The sequence below is a fragment of the Streptopelia decaocto genome, assembly GCF_964273445.1.
Source record: "Streptopelia decaocto genome assembly, chromosome: 13".
Classification (NCBI taxonomy): Eukaryota; Metazoa; Chordata; class Aves; order Columbiformes; family Columbidae; genus Streptopelia; species Streptopelia decaocto.
In genome coordinates, this window is record NC_138668.1 from 11,932,692 (window position 1) to 11,955,234 (window position 22,543).

The following is a 22,543-nucleotide window of genomic DNA, read 5'->3' on the forward strand; positions in this document are numbered from 1 at the left end:
GTATTTATTCACCAGTTGAGAAATACAAACACTGAAAAACAAAAAACTTCATAGTCTAGCATTGCATGGCTACTGGTCAAAAAATCTGAACAAACTGTATGAAATACTACTAGTTGTCCTGAGAAAAAACCCTGCTTTCATAACCACTGCACACTTTCCTTGGCATAGAACACACCACATATTTCTTCAGAAAATAACCATACATCTACATATTTAGCAAACATCAATGAAAAGTGACAACTTACAAACAGCTCACAACAGAAAATCCAGCCATCACTTTTCAGCCGAAGTGTTTTAAATTGTTCAGAGAGCGCAGTTATAAAAACAATGATTCTAAGTCAAAAATATTCACCTGCTTCTGCCACATGGAAGCTTCTTTGCAACTGCTCTTGCTCTTATATTCCAAAGCAGCAAGCAGCCTTCTTAACTGATTCTGGTTGGTTGAGGGGTTTCTCTGTTTGGGGTTGGGTGGGTTTTTTCTTTTTCTTTTTTTTTTCTTCCTCTCTCTTCTAGTATTTTAAAGGGGGAGTACTTAAGGAAAGCACCTCCTCTCGCTATTGTGAGAAGAGACTGACCTTGTTTGACAAGGCAGGAGCTAAATGCCCCAAACTAGCTCTTATTCAGAATGAGACTGCACTTGATCTCTAAGCCACTTCTCATTAGTCTCTAGAAAACAACAAAACAGCTCTTGAGAGACAAAAGACGTGTAAACACATGAATTTATCTTGAAACAGAGGTGGAGTTTCAAATACCAGTTTTGAAGATTATTGGTGAATAAGAACAATCTTATTTGCCTTCGTTAAGAGAAACAGAACATCAAGACATCACTCCTTACTTCTGCATTAACAGTACATCTGGATGTAAATATTATGCTCCCACCTTTTGAGGTCTGTTTCATTCATATACTAAAATTCCCTAAGAGTGCCATAATGCTCCTGTTGGTACAAATGCACTCACATGACAATGTTTGTACCACGGTAATTCCTTTTTTTGTTCTAACAGAGTACTATAATTTATCTGGCAAAATACAGCTTTTTACCCTACATGTCTGAATAAACAAGCACTATGTTTCTCTTGGGGCAGCAAAGGTGGTTAAATGAGTGAGAATGCCCTGAAAAGATTGCCTGCCCTCAGTCCATCAGCTACTGGACAATTATTCAAGGCCCAGCTGTAAGAAAAACAGATGGTGAGTGAGCATTAGTAACATGGACTTCTTTTCACTCATGCAGTCATAAGCAGAGGTTGTATGTTTTCACATGAAAATTGCCATGAAATAGCAGACTGAGAAACAAAATTGTGCAAAGACACAATTGGTAAGCTAACAGATGCTTAAAATTTTCACAAGCTAAAGTCAAGAGTAACTGATTTTACAGGAGAGCCACAGAGTGGGTGAGTACTGTAAGTGGTAAAGAAAGGCAGTGTTCTTATGATAGGTTTAAACAGTGTCATCATAGAACATCAGTCACTGAACCCAACATACCTGATCTTTTGAAGACTCACTAAAGTATAAAATGCAAAAGACATACTTAGAACTGGAACTGCAATGGTGGCATTCAGCAATTGATGTGCTTGTTCTCTATATAAAAAAGTAAACTGTATCCAGGAATTGTTCATCCTTTTTAATTCTTTTCAAAATTTTGGCACAAAGATAATCTGTTCTAATCCTCGTTCCATTATTGACACTATTGACTACATCAATTGAAAATGCTACCAAATAAATCAACATTGAATTAAGCCACGAAGAAAGAACATGATAAAAAGTCTTTCAGAATCCTATAAATCATCAGATCCAGAAACATGACATAAGTAGCTGAGTGGGGAATTCAGCTTTTCTCCATAGTCATAATGCTTAGGGCCCAAATAAAATTATACTAATTTACCATGTAGGCACTAATGGAATAGCTAGGCTAGAGATGGAGGGTTTGTTGGTTTTTGTTTTGTTTTCATGGTGGATTCTTTTCATCATTGATACAAGAGCTGTACCGTGATTACTTTCTTGAAGACAGAAAGGGTTGATATTGAAGTTTCAGTTCAATTGTTTTCGATCTGTGAATGTCCACTATGAGCAATTGTTCCATTTAAGAGGAATTACCCTTTGTACAAACCATTTCACTATTTAAAACAAAGCACATCTATCATCATTAAACAGGAGAAAAAAATTACGCATTTTAAAATAATGACAGCGGGACTGTACACTGTGACATGGATGTTTCAAAACAATGCTTAACTTTGTTACTTTACTCAGAAAATACGAATTAAATAACCCTATGTTCATGCAAACATATAACATAGGAAAACACTAGTTAACATAAATAAGCCTCCATTAACATATGCTCAATCCCAGTTCACAGGCAGTCAAAATTTTGCCTCAAGAACTACTTCACGCACGCCTTTGATATAAGCTTGGGGACAGAAATTATTTCTTGCATTGATGTGTTGTATTAAGGAGGAGAAGACAAAGTAAATCTATTTAGTAATTTCTAAAACCATAAGATATTACCAAGCGATAGGGAGGGTGTACTACAAATCTGAGTTTCCTTTCCCTCTATCTTTAAATATTAACAGGTAAAATCCTAAGCCAAATGCATCTACCCTTTTCCCAATTGTCCCTGTCTTTATAATGACACTGTAAAAGCTTCCAAATCAAAACCATATATCTTCTTTCTGCTATTGATACAGTAATTCTGTTTTCAATGTTGTTTAAAAACTCTTTCTGGATTTCTAAGTTACAAGTATCTCAGTAAAGGAACATTCAAATAATTTCAGACCATTTCAAATAGCTTAACTAACTCAGAAGCATCCTTCAGTTTTTGTTGGCACTTTCAGGTGAATATCTTATTGACAGCTCATCTAAAATGTGAACTAGGCCTCTCTATTTATTTTCAGCTGTATTTTCAACAGTTAAGCTTTAAATGTTTTTAGGTGAAAGATCTTATATGCACAAAGCGTTTAAAAAAAAAAAATCAGTTCCTCACTTAGCTCTTAAAACATTATATAGGAGCATAATCTGGAAGATTCAGGGCAAAACCTGAAGTTTCCAGCACCAGTCAAAGTAGCAGAGCACTTCTGTGGGTACACTGTGGAAAACAATGTATCCATTTCTACTAAACAAACTAACCAGGCAGTGTTAGCTTAGCAATTATAAAATGGCCAGTTTCAAATGTCTCCCAAAACACAGATTCTCCCAAATGATTAATACAGCTCCACAGAAAACCACCATCCTCATGGCTACATAAATATTTATTGGTTTGCTCATCTTGAGAAGAACGTACTGCCTGTTATGGCTTTCAGGAAAGCCATATTTCCGATTATAAAACTTACATGTGCCAGAACACCAGCGTATTTAGCATATACACACAAAGAGAGTAATTTTTTTCACAGATTCTAAAAAGACAGTAAAGTTTAACAACTGAGAGTTCAGTTGTAATTCAGATGTCTGAATTCATTTTATTTGAGGTGCAAGAGAGCAGACATGTCTGAAGTGCAACTTTAAAGGAAAAAAACCAAACAAGCTCTATTAAATAGGTTCACATGCCTGTGTGCTGCTGGTCACAGGGTCTACAGGCGGGGGAATCACTAATTATTAAGTTGCCAGATAAAGCTTTGAGGTTACCAGTATTTAAGAAAGACAGACAACTTTATAGGGTGAGAAAAATATTTACAGTATCACTGAAATTGTGGTATTAGCAATAAACATATAAAACATAGGTATTTTTGTAGGTTTGCTAGAAATTATCAGAGATAAGAAAAATTAAAAAAAAAAATCAAGTAGACCGCCATGCTAGAAATTTATTAATGAATTTTGAAAATACAAGAGACTGTTTATCCTTCCCTATTTAAAAACCAAACCATATTACATTAGCTTTGTAGGTAATGCCACCACAGTACTCTCTGTCTGAATAATTCTGAGATAAAGAAACTTGATTTCTAAACAAATACTTAACCAAACACATAAAATAATAAATCATATTTGAATTAAGATGATAATTGTCTGACTCTCTAGGAATCCAGAATAACTGAAATGCCATACCAGCAAGTAAAACAAGCAACAAGCACAGCATTTTGAACCTGTCACAATTATCATCAGGAATTCAGATGACTTTTTAACTTATATGTAATTGTGATTAGTAGAGGCAGAATGATTCTAAACCGCCAATAGGATTAACCAGACGAGAAAGCCAACACTTTAAAAAAAAAACTTTCAATGTGGCAGTTAATCCATTTAAAGAGTTAAAAATTATCCGCTAGATATAGCACTTTGTAAAGTGCATTAGCAATCACTTATCATCTTTCTCTCAAATGGAATAGATGGAATTCACTATTTTAAAGTAATCATTATGGTGGCACAGTTTCTTAAACCTTAAAGCAGTGCCATACCATAGATGTGTTTGCATAATGATACTGCAATAGCTCACACAGGAAGGCTATTATAGCACCTAATCTCACCTTTATGTTCTCCTTTACCAGCTCCTTGTGTGGCCATGTTGACCTCTCACCCTAATTCACTTTTTTCCTGTCAAAAGCTGCATCTTTAACATACAGATTGTTGTTCAGCAAACTCGAACAAATCCAACAGAATAGAGGAGTATATTTCATATACACCCAGTAAGTGCACAAGTCGCACTGGATCATTAAAGCTGATCTATAAATGTAATTTCCAAAATGTATCCAGAATACAAAACTACTAAGAACATACATTTTAGTTATGACATGCCATTTATTCAAATATTAAATACATCATATTTATCTGATGCAAATTTTAATTGCAGATATATGAATCCCTCCCACATACATCTATAATCTATGGCGTATACAAGATTATAACTCCCATGCTGTAAGTCAGAAATGGTTTATACTACACTATTGAAGAAAAAAAGCTAGAAAAGGGTTTACATCCTGCAAGTACTTGAGTCCTGTTCTTACTACACTAACAGAAAAAAAAATTCTGAAATAGAAGTAAGCTTTAAATCTATTTTATTTAATCTTTAGGAACAAAAAGAAATACTGTAAAAAAATCTTCCAGGCATTTTTAAACACAGAAATAAAGTTAGACACTGTTTCATGGAAGTAAATATGCATATAAGCTACTGTAGTGGAAGTTGGAAGAAATGCCCCTATTTGTTACATTAGGCACAAGAATTTTTTTTTTTTTTTTTCCCCTGAAGTTTCAGCAGAAAGTAACAGAATAAACAGGATTCATAATTTTTGCATGATAACATATATCTGTCTTGGCTCTCCATACTTACTAGATGACTATAATGGTGGACTCAGCTATAAAATAGAGAAGCAGAAACCAGTGATTCCAAAATACTAGTTTAAAAAAGACTGTGTTATTATCCAGTTATTTATTCCATGTTATAACAGAGAGAGGGTATCAAGTAGTAAATAAATTGGGGAGGAACAGGGATGGAAATACTTTAAAAAACCCTAGAAGCAAAAATTATATTAAATGAATTTTTAAAAAATCTTAAAAACGGACTAGAAATTTATATCAGCTTGCTGATAGCAGAACATTTTCAAAACCCATTCCAATGTATTTCAGTGACAGAAGTATTAATACTGCACATACATAGCTTTATAAACAGTCTTTTTCTTTTTTCTTTTTCTTTTTTTTTTTTTTTTTTTTTTTTTTTATGGTGAACTAAAAACCAGCTTGATTTTAATCAGCAGCATGTTTCAACTGAGACTTAAAATTCCTGGCTTCAAAGAAGGCTTAAACAAAATTGCCATTGGGCACATTTACATTAGAAGTATAATTTATGCCTGCAAGTGAATAAAGAGCAGTCCTTTACAGCCGAAACTCTGCTACAGTATCCACGAGAAAAGCAGTCAAAGTACTGTGTTAAATATCTATCAACAGCATCAATAAAGACAGTACAACAACAAAAAAATGCAAAGGCTTGATGCTCTGTTAAAACATATTTTCTACTCACTCTCGCCATTCTTCAGTGCAGGCACAACATTCACTCCACACAGTGGGAGACATTTATACAGTCTATTCATACACAAAATACCTCCAAGATTACAAATCCCCCAACGATGCTGACAAAGCAGGCAATACAGGAAAAGAAAAAGTTAAGCAAACTTACCTGCTGTAAGTACATAAAAGTCAAGGCACAGGAGAGCTGGGGACACATGCCCACGTTCGGCAGTGCCACGCAGGTTGCACCCGTAAGGGGATGCTGCATGGTGTTGCTCTGAAGTCTACGTAGAACAAGTGAGGGGGCTTGCATGCAAGCACGTTTGCCCTATCTTGTCACTACGTTTTTTTTTCCCTTTTGATTATTTAAGTAAGAAACAGTATTTCTTGAATGCCTTTTTTTTTTTTTTTCCCCCAGCGCTATATCCCTACATTCATTTGTCAGCTAAGGCAACTTGGTAGATTTAAACTACGGATTTTGAACAGAGAGGAAAAAAAAGAAGACACAGCCTGCAGCCTATTGATGAGCAAATGGAACTTCCTCAATGACACAGGGAGCTGAAGCTTGTCTCACAACAGTAGCTGCTGACTAGTAGAGAGAGAGATTGACTCAGTGAGGCTCAGTCGGCTGGTGCTGATGCTGCACAGCTTCTCATTTGTCAAATGGGTCCTAGGGCAGGGTCTTTACCACTCACCAAAATTCAAATACTGCATTTTAAAAATCCCTGGAGAGGATAGGGAAGGAGAGAAAGTGAGCGCGCTGCATCACAGGCATCCATGAGATCTGGGCAATTAGTGTCATTGCCCAGCTGGGACTGAATGCCTGTTATGATTCTGCACACACACATACGCACTCACACACACACTTTTTTTTTCCTGCCAGGACTCACACCTGACATAAAAAGGGCTTTCCCCTTCTAAGAACAAAAGTATGAAGCACAAAGTGGGGAAGGGAAAGAATCTTGGCTAGTCAGTGGATGCCAGCAAATATACAGTGCTATCAGTAAATGAGCTTTTTTTTCTTTTAAAATATAAATTAATTTCATATTTACGTTTCATTCATCAACTAGTTTCCCAGAGATGCCTATTGCATTACAGCAAAACCGTGAATTATCTGTGTAACTGCTGTAGCAGAAACACGAGGAATGAAACAAAATTCTGTGGCACATAGTCTACTTTACTGGGGGAAGGGGAGCAGTCTGGAATAAAGACTGCATCTCAAAATTAGTCTAAACCCCATCTCATCTAAAATTACAAATTCATTTGACAGCTAGTCAATCTGTTGTAAGGACTGCCCTATCAGGTTACATGGAAAAATTACATTTGCAATTTTCAGATTTTAATGTTTACTTTTTACTTTGAGAGTGATACCTCAAATTAGTATTCCACTCTTGCAGGCTTTTTCTCCCCCCCCCCCCCCCCCCCTTTATTTTATGGAGTAATAATTATTCATTAGTAGATCTAGTTAGTCTTTATGTAATAAAGTAGGATGTGACCTGCAAATCAAATAATTTATACCACAGCTTGTCCTTGAGGTCCTACATTACAGGTCTTTTTTTTTTTTTTTTTTTTTAGATACAACTTAAGTAACACAGAAGATACTACTATTTTTAATTAGAATTTGACAGATGAATTAATTATTAATTCTTCAGGAAAGAAGGTCAAACCTCAAAGCACCACCTGAGGTTTTGAAGGGGTTCCTTTTAAAAACACTCTACAGAAGATTTTTAAATTGCTTATTTTATAGGATATCTAACTCCCACAAAAACACATCTTAGATCAAAAGTATAACGTTAGCAACAATAAATAAATAACAGACATACAAAAGTCTTATTTCATCAACAGCAGGACTGGTTTGATATTAAGATCTACCCTTAAAAACAAATAATAGGCACCGCTTTACTGGAAACAGATAGAAAACATGTCACTGCAACTCAGGCGTTGTATTTAAAAAACATATTCTTTTTCATTCTACATGTGCGCACACATACCTGCACCCACACAAGCTTCAGAGACTGATTTAGATCCACTAACGTTGTCTTCATGCAAAATCGAAAATTTTCCAGCAGAATCAGTTATTACATAATTTTCTTTCTCAAAAGCAGCCAATGCAACAGAACCAATGTATTCAGAACTCAGCAAGAAACACCAAAACAATCATGCACAAACTTACAATACAGGGATTGTCTTTAGCTTAGGAAACATCCATGCTTCTGCAGTTTATCACAGACTGATCTACTGGAACAGCACAGATTACTTTATCACCAAAAAAACCCAAAACAAAACAATACCAAAGCAAAAAAAAAAGCCAACCAAAACCCAACAATAACAAACCACAACAAACAAAAACCAAACAACCAACAAAAACCCCCACACGCTACGGAGGAAGAGAAGCAAGAGAGAGTGAAAAGGAGAAATGAACCCTCTCTATGCCCTTTCTCCTTTTTTCATTCTTTCTCTGTGCCTTAAGCAGTCTCCTGTTCTGACAGGACTATGTCATGCTTTTCTTCATTCTTTTTTTTTTTCCCCTAGCACAGAAGGGCTGTTATTCTGCAAATGCCCTAAGCTGATAGAATTTTCCCTTCAGCTCATTTTCATATGAAATACCATAAATAATACATGGTACTTTAATAAGACCTTATCAGAATGTTTAATGAAAAACAAATAAGTTATGTAAGGAGGCAAATAATCAACTCATCCCACATTATGTCAAAATCAAAGGCAGCACACTTCCTAGCCAAACAGTTTGGAACTGTATAAGTCTATCCAATTTCCCAAAGTGAAGTTCTGGAACATGGTGATGGTCAAGGAAAGTTTCTTCCGTCTATTGTACTATTTTACAGCTAAAAGGACGTCCATAAAACAGATTAAACTCTTAAAGGCAGTGTGTTAAACAATTACTTCAAGAGAATTTAATAGTGTAACTGTAGCTAATATTAATTCTAAAAGTGTATTTCTCATTGGTCTTTTATCCTTAATTTTCACACATGCCAAAGTAAGAAACATAGGACCTACAAATATTATGAATTCCTTACATTTGTATACTAATATTATTAAAACAAGAACATGATGTTTTAACTATCCAAATCATCTCTATACAGGCAAACAATAGATAAACATAAATAATTCATTAGTGTAAGAGACCTAAGTGAGAAACAGAATTCTCTAGTGTGAAAAACGCTACTTCAAGAGATGTAGGGGAAAGTCATTGCCAATTTTCATCCCTTCCAAGGATAACTTGTCATTATGTCTAAAAAGAAAAATAGGTAACAAAATGTGTTTTATTTTTATAAAAATACAATCAATGTCTCGTCTTTAAAGCCATTTCCTTGTTTATACACACTCTTGTACCAAACTCGATCCATCAATCATAACCACATTCCAAGTTATGGCTATATATACAGTAAGTACCACTGCAAATGTGCCCAAGGTACATGAATGACTGTACACAACCTGACCTTCTGTCCTTACACAGAGTGACAGCATCACTGTAACTACTATGCTGTTTCACAGAACAGTATATGCCCCGTCAATATCTCATCTGCAAATTAATAACAACTTAATTTTTCCCTTATTCTACTAAAATGTATGTGTGCAATTGCAATGCCCACTTTGCCTACAGCATATAACATCTTCCAGTTGCCTCAGTGCTGCTCTGTTGGGTCAGTAACTGAACTCATCCCACACTCTGTTGCTGATATTACCAATTAGATATCAATTAACAACAACTACAAACCTTTTTCAAAACAGAAGGAGGTTACCAATCTACACAACCGAAATCAGCCTCTGTGGGAGTTCAATTAGAAATGTAGAAATAAAGTGTTCTTCCACAGTGCTAACAGATTCATCTGACGTGCAACGCCCACCACACCACCAGGAGAGGCAACGCTCCCTCTTCCAGCATGTTTGGATTGTCAGCGTCATGGTACAGAGCACAGGGGGAGAACTCGCAGATACGCACCCTCTCCCCACATCCAGTGAGACCACCATTTAAAAAACATGAACAAAGTGTTGACCAGTCTTGAATATGCAAATAAAAACATGAAATCAATGAATCTCTGAAGCAAAGCAAAAAGAACCAACAGTATTTCTCACACAGCTGATGTACAAAGGCAAAAACACTCTTTCATTTACAATGCATTTGTTTATTTAGTACAGCATGTTCCATTTACAATCACCAGCTCAGTTTGTTGTGATCTGGTAGTCAACTACTACTTCTCAAAACCAAAGTTAAAAATTCACATGTACAAACATTCAGCCTAAAAGTTAACCTTTAGAATTATCATAGCAGACTGCCTCATCAGTCAAACCTCCTCCATCAAGTGAAAAAAAGATCTGAAAGAGATCACCTGCAAGATCACACACCATTTGACACTTCAAACTTGTCTCACTAGTACCCTGCGCTAACAAGTTTACACATATAGAAGGGATACAGTATTCTAAAGATTTCATGCCTCAAGACATCAAGCATTTAAAAAAACAGAATCACAACTGCATATTTAATTATCCATGTGAAGAATGTATTTTCTTCTCAACTTTATAAAATGGTTGATGCAGCATAAAAACAATTCAGGCGAGTGGTATAGCAGCTAATAGCAGCACAGACCCTTCTATAAATACTCCTTTTCTAGCACTATATAAAAAATATCTCTCAGGACTTCAGGAAAAGCATCATATTATGAGCATAAAAATAGAATGCTTCATTAACATATTTTGACATATTACTAGCAATCATTAATATCTTTGACTTTTTCCATTTTTTTACTTTCTCATATATGTGTGTTATGCTTTTTAAAAATAAACAAGATAATATCACTGATGTTTTAAAATAATTTGTTTTGTCAAAAAGACTAAATAAAAGGTTTTCCCTCTATTCTTTTCAATTAATGGCTGACATATCCTCCCAGTGATATGTTCTAGTCAGGAAAATCCCTCTTTCTAATTTAAGGTTTCTGTTAAGATTGCTCTTCTTTACTAGGTCTTTGCACAAAGATCAAGACATTGCAGAGGCTCGCGCTTACCTCAGGCAAATAAGAATCACTAATTTTCTGTTTCTATTAAGCACTGTGTTACGTCCAGTGACTTCTCCCGTATTTCATACCCAACGTCTACAAAGACTCTGTAGTACAGTTAACCTCTTCAGCACCACTTTATACATATTTCATAAACATTCAACATTAACTATCTAGATTTTTCACAACATAAGAAGTGAAGAGCCCTTATTGCCACTAATGTCTTCAGGGTGGGTGATGGGGAAAGTAATAAAATAAATAAATAATAATTTGAAAAATCTTCAGCCCTTAAAGAGTTAGAGACACCTCCAAACAGAAGATGCATGTTTCTTGACAGGTTTGATTTTCCTGGCCTGCCGTATCTAGATATTCTGTAGAAAGTAAAGGGCTGGGGGGGGGGGGGAGGAAAGGATGGACAGATGACCGGCCTAACAACCTGATCCTGATTCCATTTTGTAGAGTTTACACCAGTGTATCTCTTCAAAACAATCGTGGATTGCCTCGGGACTCCTCGCTCTCGGGACCACGGTTCGAGTCCCCGTGTCCCCGGCCGGGGTTCGGCTCCCCCGCGGCACGCGCACAGCCGGACCGGCAGCGCCATCTAGTGGAGATGCGCGTTATGTCACCCCGAACTCGGACCGGCTCCTCATGGTGGCACCGAATCTGCTACGCAAGTCGCGTAGTAAATAAAGGGTAGACTGAAGTATTTTATCAGGACACTTGTGTCTGAAAACCATATGCCTAACCACACTGATGCACTGAAAACACAGGATGAGGTTCCAAAGCACCTTAAATTACTTTGGGATTGCCATCACCCTTGTTCTCTTCCATCTATGTGTCCCCATCCCTTTTATGTGCCAGCATTGGCACGAATGACGCAGATGCCAGGCAACTGGAAAGACAGCATGGCTGGTAACTGAAGCAGCAAGAGTTTCAGAAAGCACTTGCCACCCAACGGCACAAGCATCGTTGCCAGAACAAAGGATGACTGCACTCTGAGGAGCTGCAAGCAGTGAGTGCAGCAGCCATGATTTAGGAAAGCTTAAGATCATGTGCAACTACTTTTTTGGGGGGGGAAAGCTTCATCTAAACTGTGACCTTTGGAGCACAGACTCAGTAAGCAGGAAAATAGGCACAAGACAGAACTAAGAAGGTGAAATAGAAATCAGTGCAGCAAAATCTTCTGTCAATCCCAGTCCCACCTCACCTGGCAGGAAGGTAGTATGGACACTTCTATGTTTCATTTTCAGAAGCACCGGGTGCTCCCACCTACTGTGCAGAACTGACACACTACCAAGTAAACCTTTTCAAAAAGAAATATACAAAGATTGTTTACATCTGTGATACACTGGTACAAGTCGGATTCATGAAATAACTAGTTTGCCAGAAACATGCAGCTACAATAATTACCATTTAGGTTATTCTTGTTATCATAATGTTAGCAAGAAGATATCAGCATGTCACATGTAGTGTTGCCATATAATAATCATTCCAGATGAAAAAAGATATAACAACATGACCCTTAGAAAATTAACTCAGAATTACATTTTAAAACTCAGAATTAAAAAAGTAATACACACAATTGAGTATTAATCCCAGAAAATTGGGTACAATTTGTAAAGTGGTTTAAAGCTTCAGTATGTAGGATGAGGAGGCTACAAACTTCTCAGGGAAAAAAAAAAAAAAAAAAAAGGAAAAGAAAAAAAAGAAAAAAGAAAAAAAAGTCCACAATTTTATGTAAAGTGATGAAGCTTTCCTGTCCCATCCCTGCTGCCACTGTGGGCTGTTTGTTAAAGTATCAGATAGGAGAAAGAGAGACCATTTAAACAGTAAGGACATATTATATATATTTCACCCAGATTTGGTTGTATGCAAAATTCTGTTATTTTATACAGACACAAGCCACTTGAAGTACTACAATCTCAATTTCATTCACATCAAATACACTTATTTTAAACCAAATTTTCACACAAATTCATTAATCAATAAAAGTTTAGCCCAATTTTTTGTTCCTTAATTTGCATCACCACATCTCATGCTCTTCTGGTGTTATGAAATCACAAGTAAAGAATATAACCTGGAGTGCAATATAAGCAGCGAGAGCATGAAAATTCAGAAATCGTCTTCTTGTGATGTTAATAGAAGTTAAAAAACCAAACCACCACCAAATACACTTCTAAGTATACATAGTAGGGCAGCATAAACACATCTTGCTGAAGTTTTAGGGTTTTGTGAAAGATTATTAATCTCCTAACAAAAAAAAAAAAAAAATAGACCGTCAAATCTCAGAAGGACAATAAATGATAAATTAATTATGCTATTATGTTAAGGTTGTATCTTTTCTCTGCAGGAATTAGATTAGCTGGACATCAGCACAGTTTTCTTCTTCAGTGAACCACTTTTTTAGTCTGAATCTAAATCTACCAGACTTCATCCACAATGCATCAGCTCATTTTAATGTATAACAGCAAAATATTAACGTGCTTACATATCAAAGCAACAAATCATCCATTAACTGTGGCTGAATCTCTTAAGTCTCCACTTTCGCAGTGCAATGAACACTACCTGCACAGCTCCCTTGAGGACTTATCACCTACCAGTAAACTTCAAAATTTTCCTCATCCTTTTGACACTGCTCCACAAGATCGACTAAGTAAGTTTTAAATTTAGCTCAATGACTCTTCAAAATCTAGCGCTTCATCTCTAGTTCTTTCCTGTGGCTTTCAATCTGATTTTCCACTAAAACATCTTAAAATCCTTATGGCCAAGCCCAAAGGGTTCTAGTTAAATATCCATCTTCATCCAAGGAGATAAAGAAGCAGCTCAGGCAAATTAAAATTTAGGTTTTCATAGCTTTGAGCATCACTTTATACTGAAGCACTATCAAGACTTGCTAAAGCAGCCAAAAGACCATTCCAGCAGAAAGACATTAGATGCCTTGACCCAACCTCACTCCTGTGCCAGAATCTATGAGGAGAAGAGTTTAGTTTCTTTGTGTGTTTTTTTTTAACTTCAGAATTTTGGCTCTGTATCACCCTTGCAGAATTACATGCTTCGGCATGAAAGCAGCTTTGCATACAGAATTAATACAAAGCCCTGCTTTTATTTGAATGCATACTTTTTTGTAACCTGATCCATAAAATTCAGCTACTCAAAAGCCCTAAAAGAGTTTTAGAGAATATATCAGTGAGGTCAGATAAGACATAAAGTGCCTTGACATACGGTGCATAAGGTGCTAAATGCATTCTCAAAACCAATATGAAAGCATACAAATTACTGTAGTTGGGTTTGTAGTACTTCCCAGTATAGTATCTAATTGCTCACATCCACAGAGAAGGCATTTTGTCTTAACTTGCATCTCCAACTTAGAATTTCCTAGATTCACCCATGAGACGAAAATTCTCTGCTATGAAAGACTTCTATATCTACATCCCAAGAGCACAAAAGAAACATTACTATTATTAGGCCAGACAGGTAAGTTAAACCTAGCATGGGTAACCTCTCGGTACTGCTGACAGAGCATAGACATGTTTCCATAAATAGCTGGGAAACAGCAGACTAGTGCTCTGCTACAAAACATGTGCTCAACCTCTGCACAAAGAAGGCAGGAAAGAATACAGATAACCTTACTAATTAGCAAATACTGTATTTAAATGAAGGCATGGGGGACTCACAGCATAGATACTAACATGTTTTTGAAGCGGTCGTTCAAAGCAATACAAAGCCAGGACTTTAAAAGTAACTCATTTTTTCTTTGTTATGTTACTTACATCCACAAAGCGCATACACCAAACAAAAAGCATCATCCTGCATACATTTTATGTGTTATTACAGAGGTAAAGTTAAAATATAAAATTAACTAAATTAAAATTAGCAAATTATTCACATCAGATACTAACATACCTGCTCTTCCTTAAAACTAAACACAGCATAGTGCAAGTCATAATCCTTCCATGCATTTGCATCAGCTCTGACCTGTAGGACCTGCCTCTCAGAACGACTCCTCAGATGGCTTGGAATGCCAACTCAAGCCTCTGGTCTCCCTCCTGCACCTGTCATCACAGGGGCCCATTGTGATGCAGTCACCTCTGCGGCAGGAGACTAATTGAGACCAGCCGTGAGTTTCATCCAGGCCACTTAGTGGTCACCAGGTGCCAACATCAGGTCTCAGTCAGATAAGCCAGGTGACCTACGCACAAAGGGTTTCACATCTAATTACAGGTGTTTGGTGCCATCCAGTAACCTGAAAGTGAACTCTGAAGAGACAGACCGTATCTCACTGTGTACATAATAACCTCCCTGCTCCAGAAACAGTCTCAACCCTCATTAAGATGTAGCACAGATCTTATTGTATCCCCTACATTGTGTATAACAGATGCCATTTTAGTACTGAATCCTGAATTTTTACTAGAAGTTGATATTATTGGTACCAAAACTGCATTCCCTAATTCTGATAAGCTACATTGGTGGGGAGTAAGAATCTCACATATCAATAAAAGGTAAAATAAATAAATAAATAAATAAATAAATAAATAAATAAAATCAAATATTTGAACTGTCCCCACTAGAACACAGAATAGTTAAGCACAAAATTAGATGCAAGGACTCACTACTAATCTCCAGACATGGCAACTTCAAGATCTCTCAGATCACAAAACAGCAGAAAAACAAAATCAAATAAGCAGTTAGACTACAAATAACACATAGAAAAAACAAACAAACAACAAAAAAGCCCACTATAGTATTTTTCGACCCTCCATTTATTATGAGCCAAACTCACTGAAACTCACAGGAGCCTGAGCACTCAGTGACTGCAGCCCTGGGCACTCTGAACACAAAACACCTGCAGTGCTGCAGATAAGTTAGAAGGAACATTTTTCTCAAGGATTTGGTGATCCTCTCCAAATTGAACTAAATGGAAAACTTATATTTTTTCCTCCAATAAAATCTTTACAAAATAACAGGCAATGCCAGGACTGGATAAGCCTGATTCATACTACCAATCCTCAAAAAATTTGTCTCGACACAAAGTCAAGGTGTGCTTTCATTTACTCTTCATTCTTACTTAAATATTTCAGAACCTATTGCTGAAAAGTCAACATGATTTTTAAGACTTAAATAATATGGAGAGAAATAAATTTGAAAAAAAACAAACTAACAATCTTATTTACCTAAATCTTGCCAAAATAATTCAAATGCCATAAAATAGACTTACTCAAGGAGCAAGACAGCCTTGATGCACAACTCAGTCATTTTAATCCTGTTTATGAGTATCAGGTTCTCTACAAAAATGCTTTTAACAAATGCTTAAAATCATTGCTAATTGGAGATTTATGTGCTGTATTACTAACAGATAGATAAAACAACAAACCTCTATAATGGTATATGGTATTTATATAAAGAAAACCTATACCCATCCCCTGAAATCGTAAACAAACTGTAAATGGATGGAAAGCTGATGTGAGTGAATATGTTCTCCCTAGCATTTACCTTCATTGAAAAAATATCACACACAAAGAAGTTATTTGCTCAATTCTGAGATTGCTTTAGACCTCATTTATTCAATTCAAGTTAAAACCAAAACTTCTATCAACAAAATGGAGTTGTACACACAGAGTTAGTCCTAATTACTGGAGAAACTAATTTTTTACTATTTTCTTCATATGTACCCACCCCCTACTGACACATTCCAATATGAAGTATACTGAGAAAATTACATTACATATATTACCAAGATTGTGAACTGAATACTCAACACTTATGAAACATCAGAACTAGGTTTATCTGTGTAATGTGAATTCACACATCCTGACTATTTTATTACATACAACTTTCCCACACACACCTTGACCCGCTCTCAGTCAACGTAGAATGTGTAGAGTCAAAATGACATAGTACGTCCCGCTGGAATGACTGAATCACAAAATAAGAAACCTTTGGTTCCTTGTCTTCATTCATTCATTTTTGTCCTCTAGCCTAGCATCCATCCCTGCTCCAACAACATCCCTTGATCATTCTTGTTATCCCTTCTGTGACCCCACCGGGGACGTGTCCTTCACCTGCACTCCAAACAGCTCCTCATTGACTGTTACATGCAAAGTTCATGTGACTGTAAAGATCCACACTTGTACTTAATGTCATTGTGTATGTTTTCTTTACCTGTACAGTCAAATAGCATGTGTGTAACAAAAGTACTTTAGAGCACTGTGAAAAACGAAGACCAGAGCATGAAATGAATGTTTCTTGAGTATTGCATTGATGGTTGTGTCCCTTAAGAAATTCTGTATAGAAGCAGCAGTGATAAAATTACCATAAGTATAAATTATATTTTCTTGAACGTGTTACCTACACAGCATTTAGTTGCCTTCCACAACTGTAAGTATTTGTACTTGTTTAATTCCAGGAGATCTGGAATATAGATTTTGGAATGTGCAATTTACAATTTGCTTTTGATTCTAGCTCCTAGAAATGGAAGCATAATAATGTTTCCTCCTAAATACTTGCTATATACTTGAGAACCTTCTTAGATAATTTACATGTAATTTAACAAAAGCTGCTAAGTTTTTTTAAAAAAAGCAGCATCCTGTTTTAGTGTATATATCAATCAGAATATTTTCCTCTATTAAAAAAAAAAAAGCTAGGTATTCAAATTGTATTCATTAACTACAAACCTAGATACTTAACCTGGACTGAAATAACTAACTTGTACAGGAACTCCAAGCTCAGATTATCTAATTAACCTCAAATGCAAAAGTGACACATTATCTATATAATTATGAAGAAAACACCCAAGAACAGAGATAAAATTCATTGAAAATGGGTGCCCTGACACAGAATTCACCACTGGAAAATACATCAGTTTTCCTGTTTGAACAAATATTGCCTCTCACTAGATTAACCAAAAAAAGAAAGCTGTGTTGCATGACAAATCTACACGTTTTGGCAGTGTACGTTGCCTCTGCCTGCATATATCACATTCATTACCACGGGTTAGGGAGGACACAATGGGTTAGCTACACAGCTTAATGTGTTGATGTCTCTTTGTCCTTTTCTTCCCTGGGTAAGATGAAAAATGATCTGACTTTTTCATTATTAATAATGACTGCCTTTCTTGTTGACAGTCCTTGCTGCAAAGTAAGAGGCCTTGAACTTTATGATGCAAGATTTCTCTCCACATGGAAATCAACCAAAAGGATCATACAAGAAAAACTCAATACCCAGTTTCTACAATATCAACTGTTATACTCTTTTTGTAGCTTCCCTCTCCCCTGCCCCCCAGTATTTTTTTCCCAACATATGTTTGGTACCATGACAGACAGACTGGGGAAAGTATGATGTATCCCGTTCCTGCATGGCACCAAGACGCTTAGTGATTTCTAAAACATGAGACTGAAGCAAAAGGTGATCTGAAGTCACATTTTTTCCTCTGTATTATTATTCCCAGAACTTAAACAGCCCTGACACTCTTAACGGTATTTAGAAACCCAACAAATGCCAGTTGTCAATCACTTTTATGTTTGTATATATATACATACACACACATATACACAATATAATTATATACGTTAAAAAAGATCCTGGAAGATACCTATATATATTACATAAAGTAAACGTCACGCAGTATTGTCAATGTACTCTGTGATTCTCTTCTATTTTCTTAGTCTGCTAGCAACAATTTTAAGAAAACTTCAGACTAGGAGCCTCTGTTGGCTGGGAGTGTATCTGGACTAGAAGAGTGGCTTGCTTTCCTTTCTCAGGTATCCTCTCTTCCAAAAGTTTTATCTACTTCTAAAAGCTCTTAATACATCTCAAGGGTTAGCCTTGACTAGTAGTAACTATAAAACTGGTAATAATTATAAAAGGTCCCAGGTCTGTGCTTCTCTGTAACTTGATGTTCCTGATGCTCTAAGCACAACAGAAGGATGGCTGAACTTCAGAGCAAAGCTGCCATTTCAAACCAAGAATACAACTAGGAAAAAAAAAAAAAAATCAAAAAGGAGCAACAGGGAACAAAATTAAATATAAAATACCAAATTACAGGCAAACAGGTTCTAATCCCCCACCATAATATTAAAATTTTGATTAAAAACTCTGTTAAGCGTCACATTACAGTGGATAAAAAATTGGCAGGCAGGAGGGAGTTGAGGGGAGGCCCTGGCTGGCAGAGGAGGAGGGCAATACACTACCAACCAGAAATGTATTCATCCAAATGAAAGCTTAAATTAGGCAAGAAGTAACAAGATGTTGTCATGAAGGAGGACATAATAAATTTTATTTCTCACATGTAGAACAAATGTATTCTCTTAGAAATATATCACATCTATTAAAAAATACAAAGTAAAAATAATTGCACTAACACTTGATCTCACATAACTCAGGAGATTGTGCATTTTACTAAATAGAATCTTAAATATTTTATTTTACGAATAAAATTCTATAACCTAGAATCTTCTAAACATTTCTGAAATTACCAACAAAGGACTCATGAAACTATCAATTAAGCTATTAGATATTAGAAATATGAGTAGAAAGACATTTCTTTATAAGAACTGAGATCCTCTCTAAAGTTTTTCTTCAGCTCTCAGTATACAGCAGTATCTGAAAAACTTTTTTTTTAGTTTTATGAGAGGAGACATTCTTCCTTAAAGTACATTATATGGCCAGAATGTACATTTCACAATGCCATTCATAGTCCCTGTACTTGAAAAACCTACACTCTTTTTCTGGTGAGTTTATATCCTAGCAAAGGACATTTGCTCCTTAAAAAAACACCACACAAAACCTTGACTACATTCAAAAGCACCATTCTGATAATATTTCTTATATCACACACAACTTTTAATCAGAAAAAAATTACGTTCTTTTGTTTTTAAATGAAACAGAACAACAACAACAAAATCAATCACTAGAAAATTCTTTTCCCTTCAGCACTCACAAAGATCCTGAGCATTCTGTCCCAGTGCTTACTTAGATACAGAATATCTTTTGTGTGCTATGTCTAACATAAGTTAATTTTGGTTTATGCATAGCCTTTGTCAAACTAAATCCAGCTTTACTTGAGTTATGTCCTGTGTAATTTTAACTTCTACTCTGGTAAGAAGTCCAAATCAAATGCATGGATAAAAGCAGTAGCTCCGTTGAAAATTAGCAATTTCTCTTTTTCAGCAAAAAAAAAGATTCAAATGCTCAACAGTCCTGAACCTTACATGTAATGTTTATGTTGCTTTATTGTTAAACAGAACATGGCTATGAACACTACTCAAAGTAACTTTACAAACACAGTTTGCTACTGGTAGTGAGGAAGTGCAATGCACAGAACAACAGGCTTTTGTGAGGGATGAACATTGTAATTGTAATTCATTGCTGTTTTTATCTATTGCTGTTATTCTATACTTAGTATTTACTAATATAATTTCAATAATTGTGAGATACAATCTGAAAAATAAAAATGACAAATACATTTAATATAATGAATTTGCTCATCCCAAATAATAAGTTACTTGACTATTTTGGTGCCAGCCCCACAAAAAAAACCCTGATATACAGTCAGAAAACTACTATCTTCACTGTAGGTTTAAAAATTGAAATTGCACAAACATATTAGAGGGTTCCCACACCTGCTGCAATGTAGACAGTTGTAGTTAGAGCTGGAGAGAGATGAGGTCAGTGACAGGAAAGAAAATGTGATTAAGTAATTCTCAATGTGATGCCAACTATAAACTTTGGATTCCATTTCAAATCTAGCTATCATGTTGCCAAAATAATATAGTACAGGATGGATACTGTTTTGCTAATATGATATATAGATTCCTAACAGGAATTTCATACTTACAAGTAAATTACAGATATGCCAACTATGATACATTTCTATGTGCGTGTGGCACGGTATTTCATAACATGCTACAAGCAATTTTTTTCCCTTGACATACAACAAGACTGAAGAAAAAATAATAGATGATGCAAGCTGTGTTGATTTTGTACACCAAATCCCAAATGGTCACCTTTCATTAATAGATTCTTACTGGGGAAGTGTTAAAACATTAAAACAAAACAAACACAAAAACTTGCAGAGGATATGAAATGACATTCAAACAATGCAGTAGCAAGTTACACGGACTAAGATTTTATTAATACATATATTAATATATATTAATACATAAGAGGTTAGAAAAGACAAAAGCCTGCTGTAACTCTAACATACTCTGCTCCAAATGGTAGCTTGCTTGTGTGAAGCAAGTTATGCTGCTTCATTATGAAGGTGGATTTTGAAAAACAAAATGGTAGTTTCTATTCCAAAAGTAAGCTGTGAAATATTGATTCATGTGCCATGTCACTAAAAGCTAGGCCTTCTAACTCTTGGTAATGATTATTGGAATGAAAACAAAAATATGAGATACCAACTCAAACTAGTTGCATATTGAAGTAACATTTTTTAAGCTACCTAATTTACCGTGACTCTGGAGGGACACAAGGAGATGAAGACAGTGCAAAATCCATAATTTATAACTTGCCTAAAATTTGTGTTTAAGCGAGTCATTCTAGAGGAATTATGTGCTTAAAATGTTCTAGTGAGCCAGAACTCAGATTTTCGAGTAATATTCTAAAGTGTGATGATAGGCTACATCATTAAGATAAAGTATATAATCAACTATTGCAATACACCACCAACTGCTGTAGATACAGGTATAAAAATGCACATATACTGGTTCAGTATACGTTTATTTAAGCCCCCCAAAATTAGTCTTTATGTGCCAGAAGCATTAGAAAGAAAGCTTATCATGTCAAACCCTTTCAACACAGAAGAAACTGCATTTTCAGTTTGTTGGTCAAGTGTTCATATTCTCATAGTGAATTGTGTTTCAGGAGTCCCTTTTATTTGAAACATAAGGTAAGCTTTTAAACTCGTTATACGTTATTTATATCTTATGTATTTTAATACCTAACTAGCTATAGGAAAGTTACCTTACTAGCTTCTACAATAAATGCAAAATTCTTTACTTGAGAAACCACCCACATACAAAACCACTAACACAAATGCTGACAATCAGTCTGACATCCAATCTGTTTCCAACCTACGGCCACAGAAATAGAGCACTGCAAATTCCAAAAAAAGATCACTAACATTTTCCCTACTTTAAAGTACTTTTAAACTTTTTTAATGACTCAGAAGCTTTGCCCCTGCTTGGTTCATCCTTCCTCCAACTCATTAACATGTATTATTAAAATGTAGCTACCTAAAGTTTTTATATTGGCATTTTCTAAGAAAAGTAAGGCAACAGACTGTCACTCAAATTCAAGGCACTGACTTCTCAATAATTTGCTAAAAGCTCACCTTTAATAGCTATAACTGTAATGCGATTACACCAGTGACATCGATTGAGCCATACGAGTTGTGTTGCTTTCCAAAGAGCCAGTAACAAAAAAAATAAATCTTAAGATATTAAATCTCTCAGATAAGAGAGAAATGAAAAGCAAAAGGAAAGAAAAAATATTTAAACAAAGGTGGAGTTCAGTCTAAGTACCATAAAACACCAGCATCTATGGTAATTCAAAATTCAAAACAGTTTTGTGATGTAGCATAAACAAAAGGTCTTAATGAAACAGTAATAAG

The 22,543-nt window shown here is 35.6% G+C and overlaps 1 protein-coding gene across 14 annotated transcripts in view; it reads right to left on the reverse strand.

Moving 5' to 3' along the window:
• The window catches only part of RBFOX1 (RNA binding fox-1 homolog 1), a 652,484-nt gene that overhangs the window by 258,039 nt on the left and 371,902 nt on the right, over window positions 1-22,543 (reverse strand). For 13 of the 14 annotated variants that reach the window (XM_082064134.1, XM_082064127.1, XM_082064132.1 and 10 more), the window contains exon 1: window positions 6,090-6,133. The exons of the other annotated variant lie outside the window; for it this stretch is intronic. The gene's annotated coding sequence lies outside the window, so the exon portion shown is untranslated. Of the gene's footprint in view, window positions 1-6,089; window positions 6,134-22,543 lie in introns of those variants that run through there. 14 annotated transcript variants of the gene reach the window in all.